Raw genomic sequence first — 26,130 nt, 5'->3', positions numbered from 1 at the left:
GTGGAAGGGGTGTTGTGATTTTAGCTCTGAATACCCCATAAAACCAGGTCACTGCAAAATTCCTATGTGGTTTGGCCACAGGACAGCACGATCTAGTAAAGTTGGATGAGTGCAGGCAACTTGGGATGCTCTTCAGTGAAGCAGGTAGCTAAGGGTCTAAACTGGAGAGACAGCACAGGAGAGAAAATGAAAACGGCTATGTTATCTGGTGGAGAAGAGTACAAGGAATGGAACTTTTAGAGCATCTGGAGACATGTCTGAATAGCTGAGAGAATGGCTTCAGGGGTGACTAAAGCTCCAAGGAGCCCTAAGGAAGAGAGAAGGAGAAAACAATGGTTACCTCTTTTTTTTTTTAAGAACTTTTATTTTATTTATTTTTTATTTTTTTACTTAAATCCAAGATAGTTCATGTGTAGTGTAATAATGATTTCAAGAGTAGAATTTAGTGATTCATCACTTATGTATAACACACAGTGCTCATCCCAACAAGTGTCCTCTTTAATGCCCCTCACCAATTTAGCCCATGCCTTCACCCAACAACCCTCCAGCCACCCTCTGTTTGTTCTCTGTAGTTAAGAGTCTCTTATGGTTTGTCTTCCTTTCTGGTGTTATATTATTTTTGCTTCCCTTCCCTTAAGTTCATCTGTTTTGTATCTTAAATTCCACATATGAGTGAAATTATATGATATTTGTCTTTCTCTAACTTTTCGCTTAGCATAATACACTCTAGTTCCATCCACATTGTTGCAAATGGCAAGATTTCATTCTTTTTGATCGCCGAATAATATTCCATTGTATATATACACCACTTCTTTATCCATTCATCAGTCAGTGGACATTTGGGCTCTTTCTATTGGCTATTGCTGATAGTGCTGCTAAAAACATTGGGGTGCTCATGCCCCTTCTAAGCAGCACTCTTATATCCTTTGGATAAATACCTCACATTGCAATTTCTGGGTTGTAGGGTAGTTCTATTTTTAATTTTTTGAGGAACCTCCATACTGTTTTCCAGAATGGCTGCACCAGTTTGCTTTCGCACCAGCAGTGCAAAAGGATCCCCATTTCTCCACGTCCTCACCAACATCTTTTGTTGCCTGACTTGTTAATTTTAGCTATTCTGATAGGTGTGAGGTGGTATCTCATTGTAGTCCTAATTTGTATTTCCCTGATGATGAGTGATGTTGAGCATCTTTTCATGTGTCTGTTAGCTATCTGGATGTAATAATGGTTACTTGTTAACCAGCATAAAATGAAATCAAAAGGGGGTCTCAAGGTCAGTGTTCAAATATTTGGAAGGCAGTGGCAAGCTCTTGTAGAATTCCACTGAAGGCAGCATACAGAGAACTCTGATTTAAATTAGTGCTTTTTGCAGCAGGTGGGAGTTTGGGTAGCCTCTAGGAAGGCTTTCTTGGATGCAAGGTGTTTCTAACACTGTAACAGATGTAGTCAAGCTACTGGTAGTTAAGAGGATATCTGTCAAGTCACTTGGGCACCCAATACTCTTGGATACTTTTCGTATGTTTGAAGAATTTCTTGCCTTCTGAGTCTGTGCCTTCCCAAGAGAGAAGTCAGAAATGGGCTTTCCCAGTTTCCCTTGAACAGACTGCAGGATTAAGATCCTCCCAACCAGATGCACTTGGGTCAGGCTACAGTTAGGCGGCCACTGAGGCTAGGAAGCATGTATCAGGAGGAATCCATTCTAGCCAAGGACTGGGCAGAGACATTGAGCATCCAGGGGCAGCTATGGCAGGCTTTCTGGTGGAAACACACTGGGTGCAGTGTTGTTGCTGGAACCTGTGGTTTCTGTGCCAGTGGGGGTACTGGCAAGGACCCCATGGGAGCATTCTGGAGGGTGGTATGATTTGTCTCTTGTTCCTGGCTTCAGGGCCTGTCAGAGATGCTGAGTATCCTTTAATAAATTTATTTTCTCCCTAAAACAGTGACAGAGGATTCTTTTGTTTGTAGTTAAGAGCTTTGACTGGTACAACAAGTAACTAAGAGAGCTTGTAGAGTCTCTGAGACTTTTAGAAATAGGAAAAGTGTTCAGCTGTCATTCCAGCATGATCAGAGTTTGTATCAGTCAGGGTTCTTGGTTGCAGACAACAGAAACTAAGTCTGAGTTTTTTAGTCAGAAAAGAAATCTATCAGAGGTTCAGAGATTCAATGGGTGGCCAGAGAACCCGCTTGGAATATAAGCAGGAACTCAGAGCTTGCATCAGAACCCTCTTATAACCGGATGACTGGGCCAGGGTGCAGCGTTTGCTGCACCAGGATACCGCTTGCCCTTCCATGAGACACCAGGAATTAGCCACCTCCATAGCTGCTAGGAATAAACCTGGCTGGCACATACCACTCACTCTAGCTTCTGGGTTGAGAGCCCAGCTGTCTGAAATTCCAGGGAGTTGAGACAGGCAGAATCTCCCTTCTTTGGGCTTCTTAGGTAGGGAGGCTGGTCATTGTACCCAACCAGTATTATACACAAACAGCATTACCTCGAAGAGAAGGAGCATTAGACAGAATAATAGCAGATGTCTACACCAGGGCACATATCCTTAGCTCCTGGTGCTGTGAGGTACTAAGCTGCAAGAGATAAATGGAGGACAAACTCTTAACAGATGAAGATATCTTCATGCTGCAAAAATCAACAAAGTGGCAAACCCCATTTTTTCCACCCTGATTTTATTGTTTATGTACATTTTCTTTTCTTTTTTAAACATTCTATTCCTTTTTCTTCATTCCAAAGCAATGGCTGGGACAATGGAATCTGGTGCTTTAAGATTGATTCAGCCAGCCAGCAAGCATTTACTAACCTCTGGGCATGCCCAGGACAGGTGCCGGTGATGCAGACATGAATGAATAAGGCAGTTTCTACTTTAAGGAGCTTAGTCAGTTGGGAAGCTGCTATGAATCAGAAGTTCCCCAAATTTAGTGACTTAAAGTTAGCTCACAGTTTTGTAGGTCAGAGGTCCAGCACAATATATCTGCTCTGTTTGAAATCCAGGTGTTGGCTGGACTAAATTCCTGTCTGGATAATCTGGAAAAATCCACTTCCAAGCTATCTTTGTTGTTGGCAGAATGCAGTTCTTTGAGCCTGTAGAGTCCCCATTCCCATGTTGGCTGTCAGCTAAGTATTCTCAGTTCCTAGAGGCTGCTTCTAGGTCTTTGCCTTCAACACTCCCTCTATCTCAGCAATGTAGAACCTCTTTGGGTTGAATCCTCTTGTGCTTTGAATCTCTGACTTCCTTCGTTTTGAGGAACCTGCTTTTAAAGGGCTCTTGTATTTAGGTCAGAACAACCTGGTTAATCCCTCTTACTTATTTTTTTACTTTTTTAAAAACTTTGGATATATAGAGAGAATGTGTGTGCAAGTAGGGGAGAGAGAGAATCCCAAGCAGGCTCTCTGCTCAGTGTGGAGTTCAATGTGGGGCTTGATCCCATGACCCTGGGATCATAACCTGAGCTGAAATCAAGAGTTGGTTGCTCAACTGAGTCACCTAGGCACCGCTTAATCCCTCTATTTTAAAGTCAACCACATAGCATATGCAATACAGCATTATGGGAGTGAGATCCATCATATTCACTGTCCCAGAGGTTATGCAGGGTGTGTATACTGGCGGGAGGGTGGGGTAGGATAGGATAGGAAACCTTAGGGGACTTCTTAGAATCCTACCTGCTACACAAGGTGACATGTGCAAAGTGGAGGTATATACAAGGAATGCTGGGAATATAGGGAGAGATGCTGATCCTAGTTTTGGAGGTGGGGGAAGTTGGGAAGTCTTTTTGGAGGGATGTCATCTGCACTGAATTAAAATTTGAGAATGACTTAGCCCCAAGGATCATCCTAGCTAGAAGGAATGACTTCTGTGGGGCTAGGGGTGTGACATAGCACAGTGTATTTGGCAATAACAAGTTTGTGCTGCTAGACAGTAAATACTTTCTGAGGAAGGCAGTAATCAGACAAGGACCCGGAAAGGCCCAGAGGGGTCAGGTCAAAGAGGGCTTTACTATTCTGACCTGGGTTTGTGGGGGCAGGGTGGGGGCAAGCCTTTGGATCCCAGCCTGGAATTTCTGATTTGGGATAGGATCTGAGAATTTGCATTTCTAACAAGTTCCCAGGTGCTGCTGCTGCTGTTGGCCTGGGACTGGACCCTGAGAACTGCTGCTCTGGAGAATGGATGGTAGGGTGCTAGTCCAGCAGGAGATGCGGAGGCTCTGGTCAGGCTCAGAGCTGGGGAGGTGAGGGTGGAGATAGTGTGGAGGTGATGGGATTTGGGAAAAGCCTTAGGAAGCCGTGTGAGGTGTGGGTGTGAGGGGCGGGGTCACATTAGGGTTGACCCCCACAACAGAGCTAGAAGGGATCTGAGCAGTTATGTGGTACAGTTGTCCCATTCTTCTGATGGCAGTGTGAGGCCTGGAGAGAGCTGCTTCTAGGGGCCTCTTCAAGAGCACATGGAGGTGGTGTCAGCACCGGGACATGGGACCCAGATTCCCTGACTTCCATGACACAGCCTTTGTGAATTACTTTGGAAAGAAGGAAACAAAATACAAGGAAGGCAGCTCCCAGGCCTCCCAGAATCGCCTTGTCAGCCTCACTCCCACAGCTCCTGGCTTCCCTTGCCTGCTCCTTCGTCAAGCATGCTTCCTGTAAAGGTCACTGTAGCTCATGTACAAGAGGAACTGAGTCTCTCCCCTGGACACCGACCTGTAAGGGTTCCTGAAAGAGAGGTCAAACTTATCAAAGGTGTTTTAAGTCCCCTAACTGATTTCCTTTCAGCCCCGGGCTCTTGGTTTCGGGAGAATTTTCATGGCTGAGAGAACCTACTAGTGACAAATTTGCTGAAGCGTGGAGACAAGATTGGGAAATTACAGCACGCTCCTTGGATTTCCAAAGGGACAGATACTGAACGCGGACATTCCTTTTCACACACAAAACGTTGGTGTGCACACGCATGCGATGGAGATCAATCCTAACCCCCAGAGGCCCCTTTGTCTCACTGAAGCGCTTATTAAATGAATCTGTGTTTCCACCGGCAGCTCAGAGTCATCTAGAAAGGGAACACAATGCCATGTCAGTCAGTATTTGTTACTGTCAGAGCCTTCCTCGCAGTCGGCGCCACGTTTATTGTCTTTTTGGGGCCCGTTTTATCCATTTTCTGTGGGCAAAGTCATTAATCTTCCTCCTGGCTCGGATGCTGTGCATCCCTGACAGCTGGGGTCCCGGCATCTTGGGCTGCCGGGTAGGGGCACCTCCCAGCTTCAGCGTCGTGGTACTGGAGCTTTGATTAGACTGAGTAGTGAGCGGAGCCATAGAGAATATGGAAAGGAGGAGGGGTGCAGACGTTTGTGGCTCCAGAAGGCACTGGGCATCTGCGACAAAGGTCATTCTGTTTTTGAGTCATCTACAGTGCACCCTGACACCAAAATACACTTAGTCCTATGCAGAACCACTTGATAAAGAGGCTAATGAAGTGGAAAGATGTCAGCAGAGGTAAGCGGGCCAGGCTCTCAGGGATGCGCCATGATTCAACCTTCTGTTTCCATGGAAACCAGAGAGGCTTGGCTTCTTTCTTCCTCTCCTTCATTTTGGAAGGTCTCTCCTTGGTAACCTTGACCCTTTCACATTGGCAGGCAGAGATAAGGAATTCCATTTTCCCTTATCTGGTCATGGTTGGCTGGTAGACACTGATGGGTCTGCGATGGGGGAGGGGTGCTGGCCAGGGGCTCTGGAGTGCCTTAATTCAAATGCATGAAGTGAAGGGTGGGAGGCGATAGAAAAAGAACACAGTTAATTAAGGTTGATATTGCAGAGAAGGTTGTTTTCTGAATAATAAATTCTATGGGCTTCAAAAACAAGTACAATTAAAGGAGAGCAAAAAGGAGAGACTGTTGAAGGGCAGAGGAGGACAGGCTTGGTCAGAGGGTGTTTTTGGGGGGTGATGTGGGGGATATTGGCTGCAACTAAGGAGACCTTGATATGCTGGGATCTTGCTACTCAGAACAAATACTCTTTGATGATAGCTTGTGACATTGCTACCCATGCAAACACCCTTTGACTGGGGTCATTTATGGCCTCAGCTGATGGAGAAGGGCTTTGAAGTTGATCCAGATGGGAGAATTGGCGTTAGGTTGTTATCAAGGAGAGGGATTTTCCTTCAATTTAGGCTCATAAATGTTGCTTCTGGGCAGAGAGGGCTTCCCTAGCCATGTTGTACATCGTTTTTCTGTTCGAGTGGCCCCTACATTCTTAATCCTCTTCTGTCTTCTGGAATATGTTATTGATGGAGAAAAATTTATTTATTCCTGGCTAGTCAAAGCTTTATGCTCTTTGGGGGTGGTTATCCATTCTTGGATCAGACAGAGGAGGGTGTGGCCAAGGACATGTGGTGCTAATGTAGCGGCCTACTGACCCCACCATTTCCCTCAATGTCAACTATGGGATAAGTTGCTAGAGAAGGAGATAGTATCAGCCTCCCCAAAACATCTTTGCTGTAACACTCCTAACTTAACCTTCAACTTACGACCTTAGGGAATAAATGCATGTTTTTAAAAATTATTATCGTAAAGGTAAAAATATTTTCATGTCTTCTTCCTGCATAATAAGCACCTTATTTTCAACTGGGAGTCAGGAAACATATCCACAGGTGAGTGCAGGAGCTGAGTGAGGTCAACTTTGGCTTGGTTTCCCAGGAGGAAATGCTCCACCATTGGAGGTGGGGTCTCAACCTTCTTCTAATCCACCTATTCTTACCGAATTTTAATTGGTGATCTCATTTGGGGCTCAGGCAAACTGACTAGGAGAAGAGCTGAAGGGAGTGACATTCCCTCATTCCACTAGTTGAAAAATGGCTTAGAGGAACATCGAAAGCACAAGGGCTTTTTCCTAGCTTCACATAGATTGTGGGCAGAGACTTCCTGTGTATGATTCATCAGTAACGAACTGATCAAATAAATCATACTACATCTGTAATGGAATACAGTGCAGCTATACAAAAGCATGAGGAAATTGGAAAGATATGGAAAGCTTTCCAGGGTCTATTAAAGTGAAAAAAAGCCAGAGCAGAGCAGTGTATATTTTAGGTTTCGACTCACTGTTAGAAAAAGGAGAAAAACAAAAATATATGTTCATATATGCTTGCATTTACATAAAGAAACTTGGGCAGTACACACAATGAATACAAAATAAAAATAAAATAAATGACCCGTGGAAGAATAGGGTGAGATACGCATGAATGGGTTAAAGGACTGGAAGGTAGACTATAGATATTAGTTTTCAATTTAATTTTTGATCCATGTTCATTAAACATTTTAACAAAATACAAAAAATATAAAGTTAAAATTACAACATGGGAAAATGAAAATTAAAAAAAAAAAAAAGCAGGACAAACCAGTGAAATCTCCTTTTAAATAATTTTGCCTAAATTCTTACTCTGGGAATTCTTTTTCTCTTTCCTTTCTTTCTTCCTCCTGTGTGTGTCCTTCCTTTTTGCCTTGTTGGAGAAGGGCTTTGAAATGACTTGGTGAAGAAAAAGTACATATAACACAAAACCGATTTTTTTTTTAAATTTTTTTTTTCAACATTTATTTATTTTTGGGACAGAGAGAGACAGAGCATGAACGGGGGAGGGGCAGAGAGAGAGGGAGACACAGAATCGGAAACAGGCTCCAGGCTCCGAGCCATCAGCCCAGAGCCTGACGCGGGGCTCGAACTCACGGACCGCGAGATCATGACCTGGCTGAAGTCAGACGCTTAACCGACTGTGCCACCCAGGCGCCCCTCAAAACCGATTTTTGAAAGTTTTCCTGATTCACTTCTAGAAAACCTGTGTGAAAGAACCAATGAATTTCCCCCCCCCTGCCCACCAAGTAACTATATAACTGGATAAACTATCAAAAAACAACCATTTGGTTTACTGGAAATAGACCAAAGCATTTATTCATGAAACCTACTGAATTTGGGTTAAGAATAGAAGTCTGTGGTATTCTTACCTGGGGTTCCTCCCATCCCCTCTCCATGTCTACTAGTAGTTCATTAAGAGTAGGTGGGAAGGCCATAAAAGCCAGTCGTTTTATTGCCACTTCCAGAAGAGCTTACTTGATTTGGACTGTTGTCAAGTCAAAGTGGTGATCTTGGCAGCAAGAAAACAAGGAAGGCTAGTGGCTTTGATAGTCTAAGACTGTGGGTCTCTTTGGGGCATGCAATGAACTAACAGACTGGTTAGAAATTTAACAGGAAGGTCTGGAAGTGAGACAACCGTAATAGGCTTGATATGCTCTCCACATACCGTGTGCATATAAACAGCAGACGCTGGAGTGAACCTAAGCCACATGCACATCCCTGGCCAATAGCACCTGTGCTTATGTACTGAGGAGTATGTGAGGCAACCCAAGAGGGCCTAGCAGGAAGCAACTGCAGGAGAGACTTGAAAATGGCCTGAATTTTGAATGAGCTCCCTAGTTCACATACTGATTTCATCAGCAGAGAGAATGGAAGCCTTCCTGGCTCAAGGCGTTTGAACACAAGCTGTAATTAATCTGTGGTTGAACAGACATTAGGGTGAACTTTAGGAAGCTAGGCTTAGAAATGAAAATTAAAAAAATCAGAACAAAAGTGAGCAGAAACATCAGCAGCCAGACACTATGGAGAAGATAGTCCTTACAAACTTAGTCTAGGCAAATTACTCAACAGACAAACAGACAAATCAACAATAGCAACAGTAATCTTTGGGGGCAGGGTGGTAGGGAGAATTAGAATTCAGAGTTGCTAAAATATATGATCTAAGATGTCCAAGATTCAATAAAAAATTATGATACATGCCAATAAACAAGAAAGTCTGACTTATAGTATGGAAAAATAAAGCAGTCAATAGAAACTGTCTGAGTTTCCCCAGATGTTGGATTTAATAGATGAATGCTTCAAATTAGGTATTATGAATACTTTAAAGTAACTAAAAGAAATCACACTCAAAGAATTAAACAAAAGTAGAATAACAAGGATTCAATGAATAGTGAATCTCAAGAAAAATATGGCAATTAAAAAAATTCTTAGTTAAAAAGTGTAATGATTTAAATGAAAAATTCACTAGAGTGGCTAAATAGCAGAAGAATGAATCAGCAAATTGAAGGTAAATCAACAGAAATTACCCAAACTGATTAACAGGGAGAAAAAAGGTTGAGGATGAATGAATACAACCTCAGTGACCTGTGAGCCAACATCAAGAGTACCAACATCCATGTAATGGTCATCTCAGAAAGAGGAAATAATGGTCAAAAACAAACAAACAAACAAACAAACAACCCAAGCTCAATAAAACCCAAGCACAATAAACACAAAAAAAATACAAATAGACACATCATTATGATTCTGTTGAAAGGTAAACAAAAGAGAAAATCTTGGAAGTAAAAACAGGAAAGCAATTCCTCCTGTACAGAGAAGCAATATGATCATTGACTTCGCATCAGAAACAATGGAGTCTGAGGGTAGTGGAATGACATTTTCAAAATGATGAAAGAAAGACAACATTTCTAAATCTGACAAAAGTATTCTTCAAAATGAAGGTGAAATAAACACATTCCTAGGTACACAAGTATTGAGAGAATTTGTTGTTAGCAGACCTGCCTTACAAGAAATACTCCCAGGTACACAAGTATTGAGAGAATTTGTTGTTAGCAGACCTGCCTTACAAGAAATACTAAAAGAAAACCTTTGGGCTGAAAAGAAGTGACACCAGACAGTAACTGAATTCACAGAAAGAAAGGAAGACCTCTGGAAAATGGCAACCGTTTGAAAATTAAATGACATATTTCTAAATAACCTACAGGTCAAAAAAGTAATCTGAAAAGGACATTAGAAAGTATTTTGAACTGAATGAAAATAGAAAGACAATATATTCATGGTTTATGGGATGAAAATAAAGCAGTACTTACAGGGAAATATATAGCTCTGAATGCGTATACGAAAAGAAAAGAAAGGTCTTAAGTCAATTACCTTAGTTTCCCTATTAAGAAATTAGAAAAGGTGGAGTAAAACTAAACCCAAAGCAAACAAAAGGGAATAAATAATAAAGAGCAAAGTGGAAGTCAATGGGATAGAAAATACAAAGTAAATGAAATAAAGACTTGTTTCTTTGAAAAGATTAAAGAAGTTGAGAAAAACCTGTATTTTCTGTTGCTCATGTCTGTGGCTTAAAGTCCATAATTGCATTATGTTATAGTTCTGGAGATCAGAAGTCTGACATGGATCTCAAGCTGTTGGCAGGGTGGATTCCTTTCTGAAGATTCTAGGGAGAATCCATTTCCTTTCTTTTTTCAGCTCACGAGGCTTTCCTTGGCTCATGGCCCCCTTCCTACATCTTTATAGCCAACAACATCAGTCCAGATTCTTTTCACACTGCCATCTCTCTGGCTCTTCTTTTTCTGCCACCTTCTACTACTTTTAAGGAGTCTTGTGATTACATTGGCTTCACTAGGATAATCCAGAATAATCTTCCTATCTTAAAGTCAGCTGATTGACATCTATAATTTCATCTGCAACCTTCATTCCTCTTTGCCACAAACATATATTAATAGGTTCTAGGGATTAAGATGTGGTCTTACTTGGAGGACCATTATCCTGCCTACCACAAGTGCTTAGCTTGACTGATCAAGAAAATGAGGGGAAACACAAAATCATGAATAAAAGAGGTGAAATCACTACTGATCATACAGAAATTAAAAGGACTATAAGGGGAACAGTATGAATGACTTAATGCCAGAAAATTCAACAATTTAGATGAAATTAAGAAATCCCTAGAAAGACACAAATTATGAAAACTGATTTAGAAAGAAAATCTGAGTAGGCTGGTAATAAGCAAAGAAATAGAATTAGTAATTTAAATTATTTCCACAAAGAAAACCCTAAGCCCAGATGGTTTCATTGGTGAATTCAGTCCAATATTTAAAGAATTCAACCCTTTCAAAAAATAGAGAAGGTAGGAACAATTCCCAATTTAGTGTATGAGGCATTATATTACCATCATACCAAAACCAGAGAAAGATATAGAAAGAAAAGACCTAATATCCTTCATGAACATAAATAAAAACTTTAAAAGTATTAGCAAACTGAAATCAGAAGTATATAAAAAGTGTTATACACCATGATTGAATGGCATTTATCTAAGATATGCCAAGTTTAACATCTAAAAATCCATTAATGTATACTATCATAGTAATACAAGACAAAAACTAGATGATTATCTCAGTAGATACTGAAGAATAATTTGACAAAAATCAGCACATTTTCATGATCAAAATACTGAACTAAATAAGGGAGCTTTCTCAACCTTATAATGGGTATTTATAAAAAAACTTATAGCTAACTCCATAGTAAATGCTGAAAGACCGAATGTTTTCCTATAAAATTTGGAATAAGATGTCCTCTCTTGCTGTGTGTGTTCAATGTTGTACTTGAGGTTTTAACTAGTACAATAGGGGAAAAACTAATGAAGAATGAATGAACAAATGAATGAGTGAATGAGTGAAAGAAGGCATTTAGATTGGAAAGGTAGAAGTAAAACTATCTTTAGTCACGGATGATATGATCTCATATGTAGAAAATCCTAAGGAATCCACACAGAATCTACTAAAACTGATAAACAGGTTTAGCAAGGTTATAGCAAGGTTATAGAAGATTAATATATAAAACTTAATTGTATTTTTCTATATCATAGCAACAAACAATCCAAAAAATGAAAATTTTCTTAATACCATTCACAAAAGGGCCAAAAAAGATAAAACACTTAGGAATACATTTAGTAAAGAAGGATAATATTTGTTCAATGAAAACTAGAAAGCATTTCTTAGGGAAATTAAAGCATATGTAAATAAATGGAGAACAATTCCATGTTTAGGAACTGAAAAACTCAATATCGTTAACATCTTAATTCTCCCCAAATTGACCTATGGATTTAATGCAATCTGAATAACCCCAGAATTTTGGGGAAATTGACAAGCTAATCCTAAAGCTCATATGGAAATACAATTTTGAAAAAAAAAGATTGGAGGACTTAGTTGATTTGTAAACTTAATACATAGGTACAGTGATCAATATAGTGTTGTATTGGTATAAGAACAGACATATAGATAAATGGAACAGAATTGAGGCTCTTTACATTTATAATCAATCTATTTTCAAAAAAGGTGCCAAGATAATTTAATGGGATGAGAAATAGTCTTTTTACCAAATGGTGCTGGGACAACTGAATATCTATCTGGAAAAATAAAAATTAACTTAGACGCTTATCTTTTATCAAACACAAAAATCACCTGAAATTATCAAAACCTGAATGTAAGAGATAAGCTGGAAAACTTCTGGAAGAAACATAGAACATTTTAGTGATGTTAGGTTAGGCAAAGAGTCCTTAGATAGGATATCAAAAGCTTAAGGCAAAAAAGAACAAAAATGAAAAATTGATTTCATTAAAATTAAAATCTTTTGCATTTCAAAAGATACCATTAGGAAAATTCAAGGACAAGCTATAGACTTGGAGAAAGTATTTGCATATCATATATTTGATAAAGGATTTCCATCCAGAATATGTAAAGAACTCTTAAAACTCAGTAATGAGAAGACAAGCCAATTAAAAAAGGGACAAAAGGCTTAGAAACTTCACTAAATAGTACATACACATGGCTCTGAAATACAAGAAAAAGTTATCAACATTAGTCATTAGTGAAGTGCAAATGAGCAATACGATGTGAAAACCTGTATACCATCACTAGAACAGCTAAAATCAAGAAAGCAGATGACATGAAGTGTTAGCCAGGATGTGGAGAAACTAGAACCCTCATACATTGCTCGTGGAAATTTAAAGTGGTACAGCTGCTTTGGCCTTTTTAAAAAGTTAAAAAACAAAACAAAACAATGACTTACCCTATGGACCATCATTTCTATTTCTAGGAGTCTACCCAAGAGAAATTAAAACATGTGTCCACACAAAGACTTATATGAGAATGTTCATTATCAATATTACTCATAGTAGCCTCAAACTGGAAAGAACCCAAATGTCCATCAACTGATTAGCAAGGAATAGTTAAACAAAATGGGTATATTCATTTAACAATATACTATTCATCAATGAAAAGGAATGATGTGCAATATGGATGTTATCCTGTGTGCTACAACATGTTAAATGAAAACATTAAGTGAAAGAAGGCCGTTGCCAAGGACTTCATGTTCTATGATTTCATTTATATGAAATATTCAGTTAGGCAAATTTATGTAGGCAGAAGGCTGATCAGTGGTTATCTGGAGCTGAGGGTGGTAATGGGGATTGACTACAAATAAGTTTTGAGGAATTTGTTTTGGGTAGTAAAAATGTTCTAAAGCAAGATGGTGGTGATGGTTGCACAACTGTATAAAGTTACTGAATATTATTGAATTGTATGCTTATAATGGGTCAATTATATGGTATGCAAATTATGCCTATAAAGCTATTTTTCTTAAAGAATTCCCATCAAAGAAAAAATAAGGGCAGAGGAAATCAGATAGTGATATACAAAATGTGTTTTGTGAAAGTCTCTCTCAGTTGACCAAATGTATTATAGTTTCCTCCAGACAGAGCATGATCAAAGGTCTATAATAGCAAAGCCATTGAGAAACACAATTATTCTTGTTATTGAATCATGAGATAAATTTCTTTTGCTGAATTTTATTCACTTATTCATAAATATTCATTGTGCATCTGTTATGTGCCAAGCACTATGTTAGCTTCCGGTTATAGAGGAGTGAACAGAACAGTCACGGTCATGGCTCTTACCTTCCTGGGGTTTTGAGTCTAGTGGTTCTTCTTAGGTATGATTCTTACGCATTTTGAAAAACGTAAGTTGGATTTTACTGTATGCATTTTTTTTTTTTTACTTATTATATCAAAAGCATCTAATCTTTAAAAGCTCTTCATAAACATTTTTATCTGCTGCAACCTTTACTTCAATGTGCCTTGACATTGAACATTTAAATTGTTTCCAGTTTACTGATATTATATATAATGCTCCAAATAATTTCTTTGCAAATGAATCTTTGTTTTCCTTTTTTTTTTCTCAGTAGAGATATTGGATCAATGTTATAAATACAGGTCTTGATACTACTGCCGAATTGTTTTCTGGAAAGCTGGTATCAGTTTGCAATTCCACTGCAGGGTGGAGGACTTATTATCTTCTAAGACATTGGGCTAGATTGGAGGATGAACTGCAGTCCACAGAAGTGAGCCATGCCCTCAACTATGAGGAGTGGGCCCTGGTCATAGGCGTTTAGTGCTCTCCAAAGAAACCTCGGAGCACAGATTCTTCATCGAAGGCTGAACTAATTGCTGGCTGAGCTCTGTCCTCATTCAGGCTGCAGAAAATAGCTACCCCAACGAGACCCAGGCCTCAAAATGAAACTCAGAGTTGGGGGGGGGGGGCGGCTGGCAGACAAACTGGCCCCATACAAGGAGGGAAGAGTGTTATGGACAAAGTTGCTCACATTAAGCACAAGCAAGATGTAAAGGAAAATCAGACCAACACGGCAAACATATCACAGGAAAATCAGTCAAAAGTCAGGTGAAATCTGGAAGAAACATAAATCAGGAGATAGAAGTATCTTCCCTGTGAATGTTTTCCTTTAGAAAATAAATTAGTAGGAATATAAATGTGATAAAACAAGAACTGAAAGATGAGATGATAAAACTACAGAATGAGTTATAAAAGGAGATCGCAGGCCTAGGAAATGAATTGAAATAAAGTAACATAAAATAGCAAGGAATAGAATAGACACAGCTAAAAACTGAATTAATGGCATGAAGGGAAAGCTGGAGATGATCACAGTGCAGAGAGAAGTGAAAAAAGAGATTAGTTAGAAAGAAGAAGTGAGGCAAAGATGATTCAAAATAAGGTAACGGGTATCCCTGCCATAGACAATCCTTCCAAGAAGAATTCAGAGAAAATGCAAACCTGCAGATCTGGAGGTGGCCAGGTATAGCACATGCGTAGGAAGACAGATTGAGAATGGCTGCCATCAAGAAGTTTTCTAGGTTAAACTATTGAACTTAATAAAATAAAGAAGGAATTCTTCAGGCATCTAAGCAGAGAGTAGTCCCTGACACTGGGAGAGATTTGGCTGTTCTCCAATACACCATGGTAAATTTCAAAGAAAATGGAGCGATGTTTAGAAAGTTCTGAGGTTTAGAAAGTGAAGCCTGAGAAAAGTCTGTGCAGCCAGAGAGTTACAGTCTTAAACATGAAATCACAGCCAGACTTGAGCACTTACTATACCTGCTTGTGTGAAACCAGAGCTCTTTAGTGATGGGATCAAGTTTGGTCAGGTGATAGGATAGGATAGGATGGAATGGAATGGAATCCTACTTTAAAAAACTTTGGCAATGGAATGGAATAGAATGCTACTCTAAAAAATTTGGCAAAAAAATAAATTAATAAATAAAAAACTTTAGCAAAATGAAGCCAACCCAAACGGGCAGCCCAGGCATTGCAGGGTGGGGCAAGGGAGGGAAGGCTGGAGGAAATGTGAGCATATTATTACTCCCATGCTGTTGGGAGCAGCGAGTTAGTCAATAATACTTAAAATTCTAGTTAAAAAATATCACTGTAACCTCTTAATATTTTTTGTAATATTTAAAATTTTTCTTTAATCTTAATTTAAAAAATTTTTTTTTAATTTATTTTTTACATTTATTTATTTTTGAGAGACAGAGACAGAGCATGAGCAGGGGAGGGGCAGAGAGAAAGGGAGACACAGAATCGGAAGCAGTCTCCAGGCTCCAAGCTGTCAGTACAGAGCCTGATGTGGGGCTTGAACCCATGAACCGTGAGATCATGACCTGGGCTGAAGTCAGATGCTTAACTGACTGAGCCTCCCAGGTGCTATTAATCTTAGAGTAATTTTTAAGAAGTTAATCTCAGGGGTAAAGAAGCACTTGATGTACTATAGATCTTTTAAATTTCCTCCAGTTTCTTTCTCTTCTGTTAAGTTCAAGAAAATAATTACATTTACAAATTAAATTACAATTTTTAATTTACATACAGTTATCTCATTTTGGTCTCTATCTCTATCTCATGTTTCCTTTTCTCTAACATCTGTATAAATATAAATAAAAATGTAAAGAAGATCACAAAATATTAACACTACTCATTTCTGATTGGTGAGATTCCCAGTGATTTGTTGACATATTTTTGTACTTTTCTATATGTCTTGCCTTTTAAAGTAATGAGTATGAATCATTATATAATATTAACTATTGTTCCAAAATGTTATACATGTTCTTTGCAGAAAATTTGAAACATACAGATAAGAAAAGGAAAAAGAAAAACCTGCCATCCAGATATATCTGGAGGTTGTGACCTGTTCTGTTGGTGGTTGCCAATGAACATTGCTTCTGGGTATTCATCCCTTTTTGTAGCCCCCTCCCACATTAACTCTGGGCTTGGTCATGTGTGATGGTTAATTTTATTTGTCAACTTGGCTAGGCTTTGTCAATTTTATTTGTCAATTTGTGGTGCCTAGTTGTTTGGTCAGTGTTGCTGTGACTTTGATTTTTTTTTAGATGTGATTAATATTTAAATCAGACTAGACTTTGAGGAAGCAGATTACTTTTTCTACTGTGGGTGAGCCGCATCTAATCAGTTGCAGGCCTTAAGAACAAAGACCAAGGTTTTCCAAGAAGGAATTCTCCACAAGATTGCAACATGAAACCCTACCTGAGTTTTCAGCCTGCTGCTTTGTGGAATTCAGACTCAAGACTGCAGCATCAACTCTTATTTTAATTTCCAATCTGTCAGCCTGCCCTACAATTTCAGACTTGTCAGTGTGTGTGTGTGTGTGTGTGTGTGTGTATACTCCTCTCAGCCTTGAACTACCATGTGAAGAGATCTGGCTGCTTTGCTGGAGAGACAGAGAGATGAAGGTTCAGGCAACCCCTAACTGTTCCAGGCCTCCCAACTGGAGGAGCCAAACAGGTGACTGAAGCCCTCTTAGAGGTCAGTCTTAGTCATGCCACCAGGTGATTGCAGCTGCATAAGTGACCTCAGGAGAGACCAGCAGAAAAACTATCCAGACTAGAATCATGAGCAAGTAAATCGTTATTGCTTTAAGTCATTGATTTTTGGGGTTGTCTGTTACTTACTAATGGATAACTTAATATAACTACAATTACTATTTTGGCCCATGAAATTCTAGTCTTTTTATATAATTTGAACATTTTAAGAAAATTGGAATCATACTCTATAATTTTACATCATGCTTTTTTGGGGACATTAAGAACAGTTTCTTTAACTCCAGTTTTAGCAGATGCATAGTTTTTTTTACTGTTTCCTATTATTGTACATTTTGACCATTTTTATTAATATTTAAATTTAATAAAAATACAACATTTTGCTCTTATAAACAACACTATGATAAATGTTCTTGTATATATTATCAGAATCACCCATCTAAGTGGCTCCTATGTTCCAGGCTTGTGGAAATTGTGTGAGATGATAATAAATGTTTATTATTTTAAGCCACTAAGTAATGGTATAATCTCTTATGCAGCAATTAGTACTAGCTAGTACAGGCCTGATTAGGACTTTTGGGTTTTTCACCTTTGAAATAGGAAAACCTACTACATATTTGGTTCCTTGTAACCCAACTGTTAATAGTGACTAACTCTACCTGTATTTATGGAGGGAGAATTTGGACAATTTATACCACACATTCACTTCTTGGGCCTTTTCCTTCACAATAGTGTCTTCATTGACCTCCCATACCCTGACAACTCATTAATATATATTTGAGCCCCAGCCCTAGTTTTTTCCCTGCACAGATACCAGGCTCATATCTCCAATTGCCCACTTCCAATCATCTCCTCCTGGATGTTCCTCATGGCATTTAAAACGAAGTTCATCATCTCCTGTTACAATCTCTTCCTCCTTTCTTATCTGCCTTGAATGAGAGGTGGAGATAGGTTGGATGTGGAATGAGCACATGACAGTGTATTAGTTATCTATTGCTGTGTAACAACTTATCCCGAAACTTAGTGGCTTACAACAGTAAATACTATCTTGCACAGCTTCTGAGACTCAGGAGTCTGGGAGTGGATTATCTGTGTGTTTCTAGCTCAGAGTCTCTCTTGAGGTTGCAGTCAAGATGTTGTCTGGGACCGTAGTAGTCCAAAGACTTGCTTGGGGCTGAAGGGGCTCTTTTGTCTCTTTCTCTCTTTCTCTTTCTTTCTTTCATATGATTTATTATCAAATTGGTTTCCATACAACACACAGTGCTCATCCCAACAGGTACCCTCCTCAATGCCCACCACCCACTTTCCCCTCTCCCCACCCCCCATCAGCCCTCAGTTTGTTCACAGTATTTAAGAGTCTCTTATGGTTTGACTCACTTCCTCTCTGTAACTTTTTCCCCCTTCTCCTCCCCCATGGTCTTCTGTTAAGTTTCTCAGGATCCACATATGAGTGAAAATATATGGTATTGGTCTTTCTCTGCCTGACTTATTTCACGTAGCATGATACCCTCCAGTTCATTCACGTTGTTGCAAATGGCCAGATTTCATTCTTTCTTATTGCCAAGTAGTATTCCATTATATACATAAACCACATCTTCTTTATCCACTCATCAGTTGATGGACATTTAGGCTCTTTCCGTAATTTGGCTATTGTTGAAAGTGCTGCTATAAACATTGGGGTACATGTCTGAAGGGCCTATTTCTAAGATATCTCACTCCCATGGTTGTTGGCTAGAGACTTCAGGTTTTTGGTACTTGTAGGAAGGAGACCTCCATTCCTCACTACCTGGATTTCACCAAAGAGCTGCTTTTTTAAGAGTCTTCCCAGTATGGTAACCAGCTTCCCATGGAGCAAGTGATCCAGGAGCAAGGCAGAAACCACAAGGTCATTGATGACCTAGCCTTGAAAGTCACATGCTATCACTTCTCCCGTATTTTCTTGGCCATAACACACCAATCCTGAAACAAAGTGGTTGGGATCACATAAAGATGTAAATATGGGGGTGGAATAGGGGTCATTCAGAGCCATCGTGAAGATTGGCAATCACAGACACTATTCCTGTGCCAGTAGTTCTGGGATTGAGACAACTGGGGCTCCTGCAGGGCTTGGAGATCATTTGTGCCAGGATAAAGTGTTTAAGGCCAGACCACTTAATTGAGATAGGATAAAATGAGAAGGGGAACCAAGATGAGACCCAGAGTGGCATACGGGGCAAAGTCAGTAACTTTGTATATTTAACCTACGTGTGTGTATGAGAGTTCCTTGTGGAAGGTCACAAATTGAAAAAGACCTTAAGAGGGGGGTGTGTGATCTTGGCCATCACTACTGCAGGGACTAGCTTCTCTCTCACCTCTTGCTTCAGTCTTACCCAGCTAAATATTTGCAGTTCATAACTATGTCCTGCCTCTGTCTGGACTCTTCCTATGGTTTTCCTGCATGGGAGCACAGTCTTAATTTGTGATGGCCTAGATGCACACCTCAAGGCAAGGATTTTTAGTGCAAGTAGATCATTTGGATGACACTGTGAGATGCTGGTAAGAGATGAGCGAAGTGCATTGGTAAGACATAGGGAAATAAAGGCAGTCAAGCAAGTTATCTCTATGGGAAACTGGCTTAATCCCTCTGGAGAACTCTGGGAAATAGTGTAGAACAGTGAGGAACTGGCCTTTGAGTTATCCTACCTGAGTGACAAGATTCCACCAACTTCCAGCTGTCATTGGCTGAGGCTGCTCTCAGGAGTTAATTCTCAGGCACTCTGGCCTGCCACTTGAGCAGGCAGAGTTTATACCACAGCTGGAGGAAGCCCTTGGCCTCAGAGTTGCAGTTGCTGGCATTTGGCAGTAGGAACTTGGAGGCTGGGCCTGCAGGGACATGTTAGGGAGATATGGGAGGGGAACCTATAGCACGTTCTGTGAGTACCTTTAGAATTCAAGTCAGGTATCACCTACTTTGGGAAGCACTCCATGGCCCCTCATTTGTTTCTCCCCTCGTGAGTTGAGTGTCTCTCAGCTTTGCTCCCACCCACCCACACGTCACTGTATTTAACTGTCTGCATCTCTCCTGCTAAACTCTGAGCCCACTGGAGACATGGACCCAGTCTTCCATCACCATAGCTCTGTGGTACCTAGAAGAAGAAATGACCCAGAGAGAATCTGGCACGTGGTAGGTGCTCAAGAAGTCTTGAATGAATGAATGAATAAGGAATTCTCTTCATCATGTGGAATAGCATTGGTTATGTTCTGTGTATTTCTGTGTCTAAAAGCTTTAACATAAATTATCACTATTTCTACTGTAGTGGGCTTATTTAATGGGAATAATTTCCTACGGAGGGGTCTTTCAGGTACAAGAAAAGCACAAAAATGTTTATGGTGTACCAGGTGGTGCACTAGGGCCTGGCTGATTCACTGCTCAGCACCCCCCAGTTTCCTGGGGAAAAGCTGGGGAAAGGGCATGAGTGGCTGTCATGCAGCAGTTTTCTGCCTAGAAAACCCTTCCGTGGGGTGAGGTTGAGGGAGGAGGAATGGCAGGGTTTCTGCACAGACCGAGAGTGCCCCAGAGATCCCATCTACTCTCATTTTAGGTAGTCATGATTTACTCATTGTCACAGTCACTTAGCACTCTGGGAAGGATGCATTGTCTCTGAGTAGAGCACAGTGGTGATGATTTGGCTGTTATTATGGATAATAATTGTGTTTGCTGTCTGTGCTGCCTAGGCTTATTCGGGAGCATAGTTACCACTGCTATCATTTTAAATATTTTAATTAATGATACTATGCTGTGCTCCTTGCCTTGAGGCTCCTTAAGCAAAATGAGCAATTAAAAAAACCACAAAAAGCCAATGAATGAAAATAAAAGAAAGGGCATTTAAAAAATCATTCTGTTCCTATGATGTTTCGGGCTTGAAAAATGTATTCCGCTGTCTGCTGCAGGCAAGAGAAAATTCTCACTACTCCCGCCTGTTATCTTTTACTCCCATAGTCATCCATCTCCCGTAGCTGCTGAGTGACATGGAATATACATAAAGCATCATCAAAAAGAACAGGCGAAGAGGAAAAGGGAAAAACAGCACCCAGCAAACTTGGAGCCTCATGCTTTTAAAAGTACGTCATTATCCTCGATCATCACCGTCAATCATTGTTATCAATTATTTTTATACTTTGCCGGCCTTGTGGATATCACCGGGGAGATGGCGAAGAGCTAGTATCTCTATCTCTGAGCTCTTTCAGTCCAATTTTAGTGTCTGTCCCGCTGGAGTGAGCACTATGGGTGTCTTTCAGGGTAGTGACTGGAAATGGTTCTGGCTGAGCAACTGAAAGCCTTGGGATGTTCTGTGAAGCTGATGGGTGAATGCAGGAGAGAGGCTAGCAGGGTAGGGCAATCTGAAATGTTAATGCGCTGTTTTCATGATGTAGGAGATATGAAGGAGTCTAAGAGGTGAAATTTCCCTCTGTATCTCATCACCACTTGAGCTCTCTGGCCAGGTCAGGATTCCAAAGTCAGGACTCTTGCTTGGCCTGCTGAAGTTTGACTTCCAGAGTGTTGTTAAAAGGTTTGAATTAGTAGCCAATACTTAGAAATGGAGGCATAAAACTTGAAAATTTATTTAGCCTCCAGTCTCATCTGCCAACCCCAACCATGTGGCAATACTGGGTGGGTGCCCTTTCTTTGGTGTGCCGGAACTGGCTTCTGCCAGCCTGTGAGAGAGAGCATGTGCACATCTTCAACTCTGTGTTCAGTGACTTCACATTGGTTGCTCGATATCATTAAGATCAGCCATAGTGGGAATACTTATACCATGAATACTAGCAAATGCTACAAATTAGGTTTTTTTTTTTATTTCAGAGAGCCCATTGTTAAACATTTACCAGCATACCTATAGCTCCCCATCGTCAGCTTACAATGAGGCTGTATTGCCTGCCTTGTCCCCTGGGTTTAGATCCCAAATTTAAGATCTTACTTCTTTGTGTACCATGGTCCTGTGAAGAAACTTCCTACCCCAGGCCTTTGTTTGGAAGGATAGGCACATCAAAACAAGGGTCTGAAGGGGAGAAGATGATGGTCAGTTTCAAGCTGAAGGAGGCAGTGACCTGATCTGTGAGGGTGAAAGACTTCTGTGAGCCTGGAAAGGGAAGAGTTCATTCTGGGAAGGGGTGGACAAATTCCTTGTGTGGCAGACACCCAGCCCCTATTTACACAGTATCCCATTTATATGCAGCCTGGGAGTGGCAGGAAAGTTAGTCAAGGATGCAGGGAAGTCACAGGCTATGAAACAGACCACTTGTGCTCTGGGGCTGGGGGCATGGGAGAGGTATCCACTGGCAGGACTGACTTCATGGGCATGTGGCCTGTGCAGTTACACTTGGTTTAATGCTCTGCTGTCACTGTCTTGAAATTCATAATAATTGTTGAACCACGGGATCTGCATTTTTATTTTGCACTGACTGGGCTCTACAAATTAGGTATCTGGTTCTGTGTACTGTGAATGGACAGGTAACCCAATTGCTCTGGGATGCCTAACCTTTCACAGGGCTTCCTGTGCGACTCCAAGAAGCTAGAGAGAGGTCCTTCAGAATTTCCCATCAACCCCTGTGCATGGGGCTTAATCAGATTTATGTGGTCAGAAACACTAAGAGACATGTTTTTTTGGGTGGGTGCCGAGCTATCTTACTGTACTAGGTTGAAATTTGTTTTGCCTTGGATGAACTGGAAGTACAGTGCCAAACTTAGGTAAATGGGACAAGGTCTCTTCCCAAAGGAAGAGCCTAGTGGGAGACATGCAGAGTGACCCACAACTCTGACACCACGTAGCACATTAGGATTGAAATCTGTCAAATGGACCATGGGGGTGCAGAAACAGGAGCAGTTGGTTCTGCATAAATAGGATCAGGGGAATTTGTGGCAAGGCCCTGAAGGTGAGTAGGAGCTCTCTGGGAGGAGAGGGTGGGAAGATGTAAGCCAGATGCTTCACTAGAACCCTCTTGCTTCGGGGTCTGCTGTGGTATTTTTTTTTAATGTTTATTTAGAGAGAGAGAGAGCGAGCGAGCATGAGCATGCACACCCGCATGAGTGGGGAAGGGGCAGAGAGAGAGGGAGAGAGAGAATCCCAAGCAAGCTTCATGATGTCAGTGCAGAACCTTGAGATCATGACCTGAGCCGAAATCAAGAGTCAGATGCTTTACCAACTGAGCCACCCAGGTGCCACGGGTCTGCTGTGTTTTGATGGTGTTGCAACTGTTAGCAATAGTGAGGTCCACCACCTCTCCTGTCTTGTGCTGTGGCTGTGATGAGGTCACAAAACCAGTCTGGAGGCTGGTTCAAATGACTACTTTGTAAGGAGATCTTTCTTCATTATGTGGTGGGAGAACGTTTAGAAATCATAGCAGATGTGCTCTCCCTAGTCCATTCCTTACCTGGTGACCCTTCCTCTATCTGGGTAGCATCCTTGCATCAGAGAAGGGAGGTAACAGCAGAAGCCTTGGCCAGATTTTGGCTGTAAAAAACAGACTCTAAGGGGCATTGGGAAATAGTGAAGTCAGAGGGAGTCACAGGTTTTCTGAACCCTCAGAGTGGATAAGGTTTCTTATAGGGGGAAAGGGGAGTCAGAAGGGAGGGAAGAGTGAAGGGATGGTAAGGGTCCCAAGAACATGGGACTCTGTGGCCACCCTTCTTCAACTTATCCTGGGAAGAGGAAGGAAAGGCAGTTAGTTAAAGGCAGGGATCCTCAGTCCTATTAAAACTTAATGACTCCTTTATGTAGCAAATATTTTGTTAAGTCCTATTTACTATCTTGAAGTAAATGAAATTCATGGGTAATTTAACTCCCATCATTATGACAACCAATTAATACATCCACAGATTTCCGAAATATCCCACGGGGAATGGGATAGTCCTGGCTGAGAACCACTGGTTTAGGGATTCTGTTTCCTGGATAGGAACCAGGGAAAAGCAAGACCCTCAGACCAGCTGTGGGGTGTGTTGGGAAGGGCCAAGGGCAGTCACAAAAAGTATCCTTTCACTAAGGTCCTCAGAGCTGCAAGAGGCAAAGGTGGGATGGGACAGAGCCACACAGTGTCCTGGGCATCACTGTGGGTTTGGCAGAGAGGTGCTAGGAGATAGAAGACAGAGGCCAGCTCCAGAGAAGACTTGTGTCAGGAGTGAAGAATGGCCCAGCAATGACCTGCATGGCCTGATCATCTGTACCTGAAGGAGTGCAGATGTCTCCAAAGATCCCAGCATAGGTATACAGCTGCACTCCAGCCCCATCCTGCTTAAAGCTCATTGATGGAAATAGAGTCATAATTTTCCACACATGGAGTTTGTGGATGGACATTCTTATTTGCTACAGTTCTGTTCTGAAGAATCCCTCACTTGACTGGGTTCAGCTTCCTCCCACCTTCCCTACTGTGGAGGGGTAACCATAGCTTATGATCCGTTGCCTTAGCACAAATCTCTGCTGCTTAAAATCCAACTATGCCTGTCTCTTGGAAGATGAAGAATCTGGTGCAGAATAAAGATAGTTCTGTGGGTTTTATGAAACATAAAAAAGCAAAAAGAGATCTCAAGTGTAGATGCTTAGAAGGTAAAAACTGCCCCTTTGGGGGACCATAGTCACATAATCTTGCTTTCTGTCTTTGCTAGAAAACGAGGCTGGTGGTGGTGAATGTATTTGCTCCAATGACAACAGGATGGGATTTAGAGGGAGAGAACCCTTGATTTGAATCTTGGTTTAGTTTTGCAGGCCATTCACTTAACTTCTTTGGAACTCAGTTTCTTTATCTATAAGAATGGGTGTGAAAATCAGATGTGGCAACAGAGAGAGAGCTTCTTGTCACCTGTAAGGTCATGGTTGTTAATTATTGTCATGAAAATCGCATCAAGAACAGCTAAGTTTTGCCATCCAGTGACCAGACAGGGGTAAGTAGATTTCTTCTGGTCTCAATGGTTTCTGCTTCAGAGAATTAGTACTTAAGAGTTCTTTGATTGGCACTTGAAGCTGGAAAAATTTCTTTGAAATCAATTTAATCACTGTGAGATAGATTTCATTATACAGTTGAGTGAAATGTAAACTACTATTTGCATATAGACTGTATCTGTAGGCGTTTAATTCTGATCATTCATTCCTTCTCATTGGCTCCTGGTTAGTTTTCAAGTTGGCTGTGTATTCGTTACAGGCTTATTTGAAACCCGTTCATCCTTCTAGCCAGCCATCCATCCAACCAATAAGAGCACACTTGTTGAAGTATTTAATTTGTCCAAGTACCTAGGAGAGGTCCTGTGGGGATGCAGCCATGAATCTGGTATAACACTATTGTGGAGGGTGAGTATCAACTTCCTGGGCTCTTGACTATTTGCTTTATCTATTTTTGAGGGCACTTCTCGCATCTTCACTGAAGATTGTATACTTTATTTAGTTCAATTGTTTTATTTGTAATCTGTTTTTGTTTGTTTGTTTGTTTGTTTTTTTGAGGGATGGAAAGATCATGTGTTTGGGCTGAAAAGGACCAGATTATAATAGAGTGATATCAAGAAGATTGGGTCTTCAAAAGTAGCTGATCCTGTCAAGGTATATCCTGTTTCTCTATTTTATAGATTTACCAAAGTAAAGTTAAGAATTAAGAAAAACTGAAGTGTTAGAACAATATATACTCTAGGGGTGGAGAAGGCCTTCTAAAATAGGCCAGGAAACCCATAATCCAAAGAAGGAAACATTAACATATTTGATGAGATAAATATTTAAAACTTTCATACATCAAATGGTACCATAAACAAAACCTAGAGACAAAACACTAGGGGAAAAACACCCACAACTCATATGATAGACACAAGGTTAGTATCTCAGAAGCTGTACAGAATGCTAAGAAAAGGGCATATAGCCATTAAAAGGAAGTACAGGGCCGCCTGGGTGGCTCAGGTGGTTAAGTGTCCGACTCTTGGTTTCAGTTCAGGTCATGATCTCATGGTACATGGGTTCAAGCCCCACATTGGGCTCCATGATGATAGTGTTGAGCCTGCTTGGGATTCTCTCTCCCCCTCTCTCTGCCCCTCCTCTGCTCATGCTCACTCTCAAAAATAAACTTAAAAAAAAAAAAAAAGGAAGTGCAAAGGCAGGTT

This window comes from Prionailurus viverrinus, chromosome C2, assembly GCF_022837055.1.
Source record: "Prionailurus viverrinus isolate Anna chromosome C2, UM_Priviv_1.0, whole genome shotgun sequence".
NCBI lineage: Eukaryota > Metazoa > Chordata > Mammalia > Carnivora > Felidae > Prionailurus > Prionailurus viverrinus.
Note: the sequence above shows the minus strand (reverse complement) of the source record.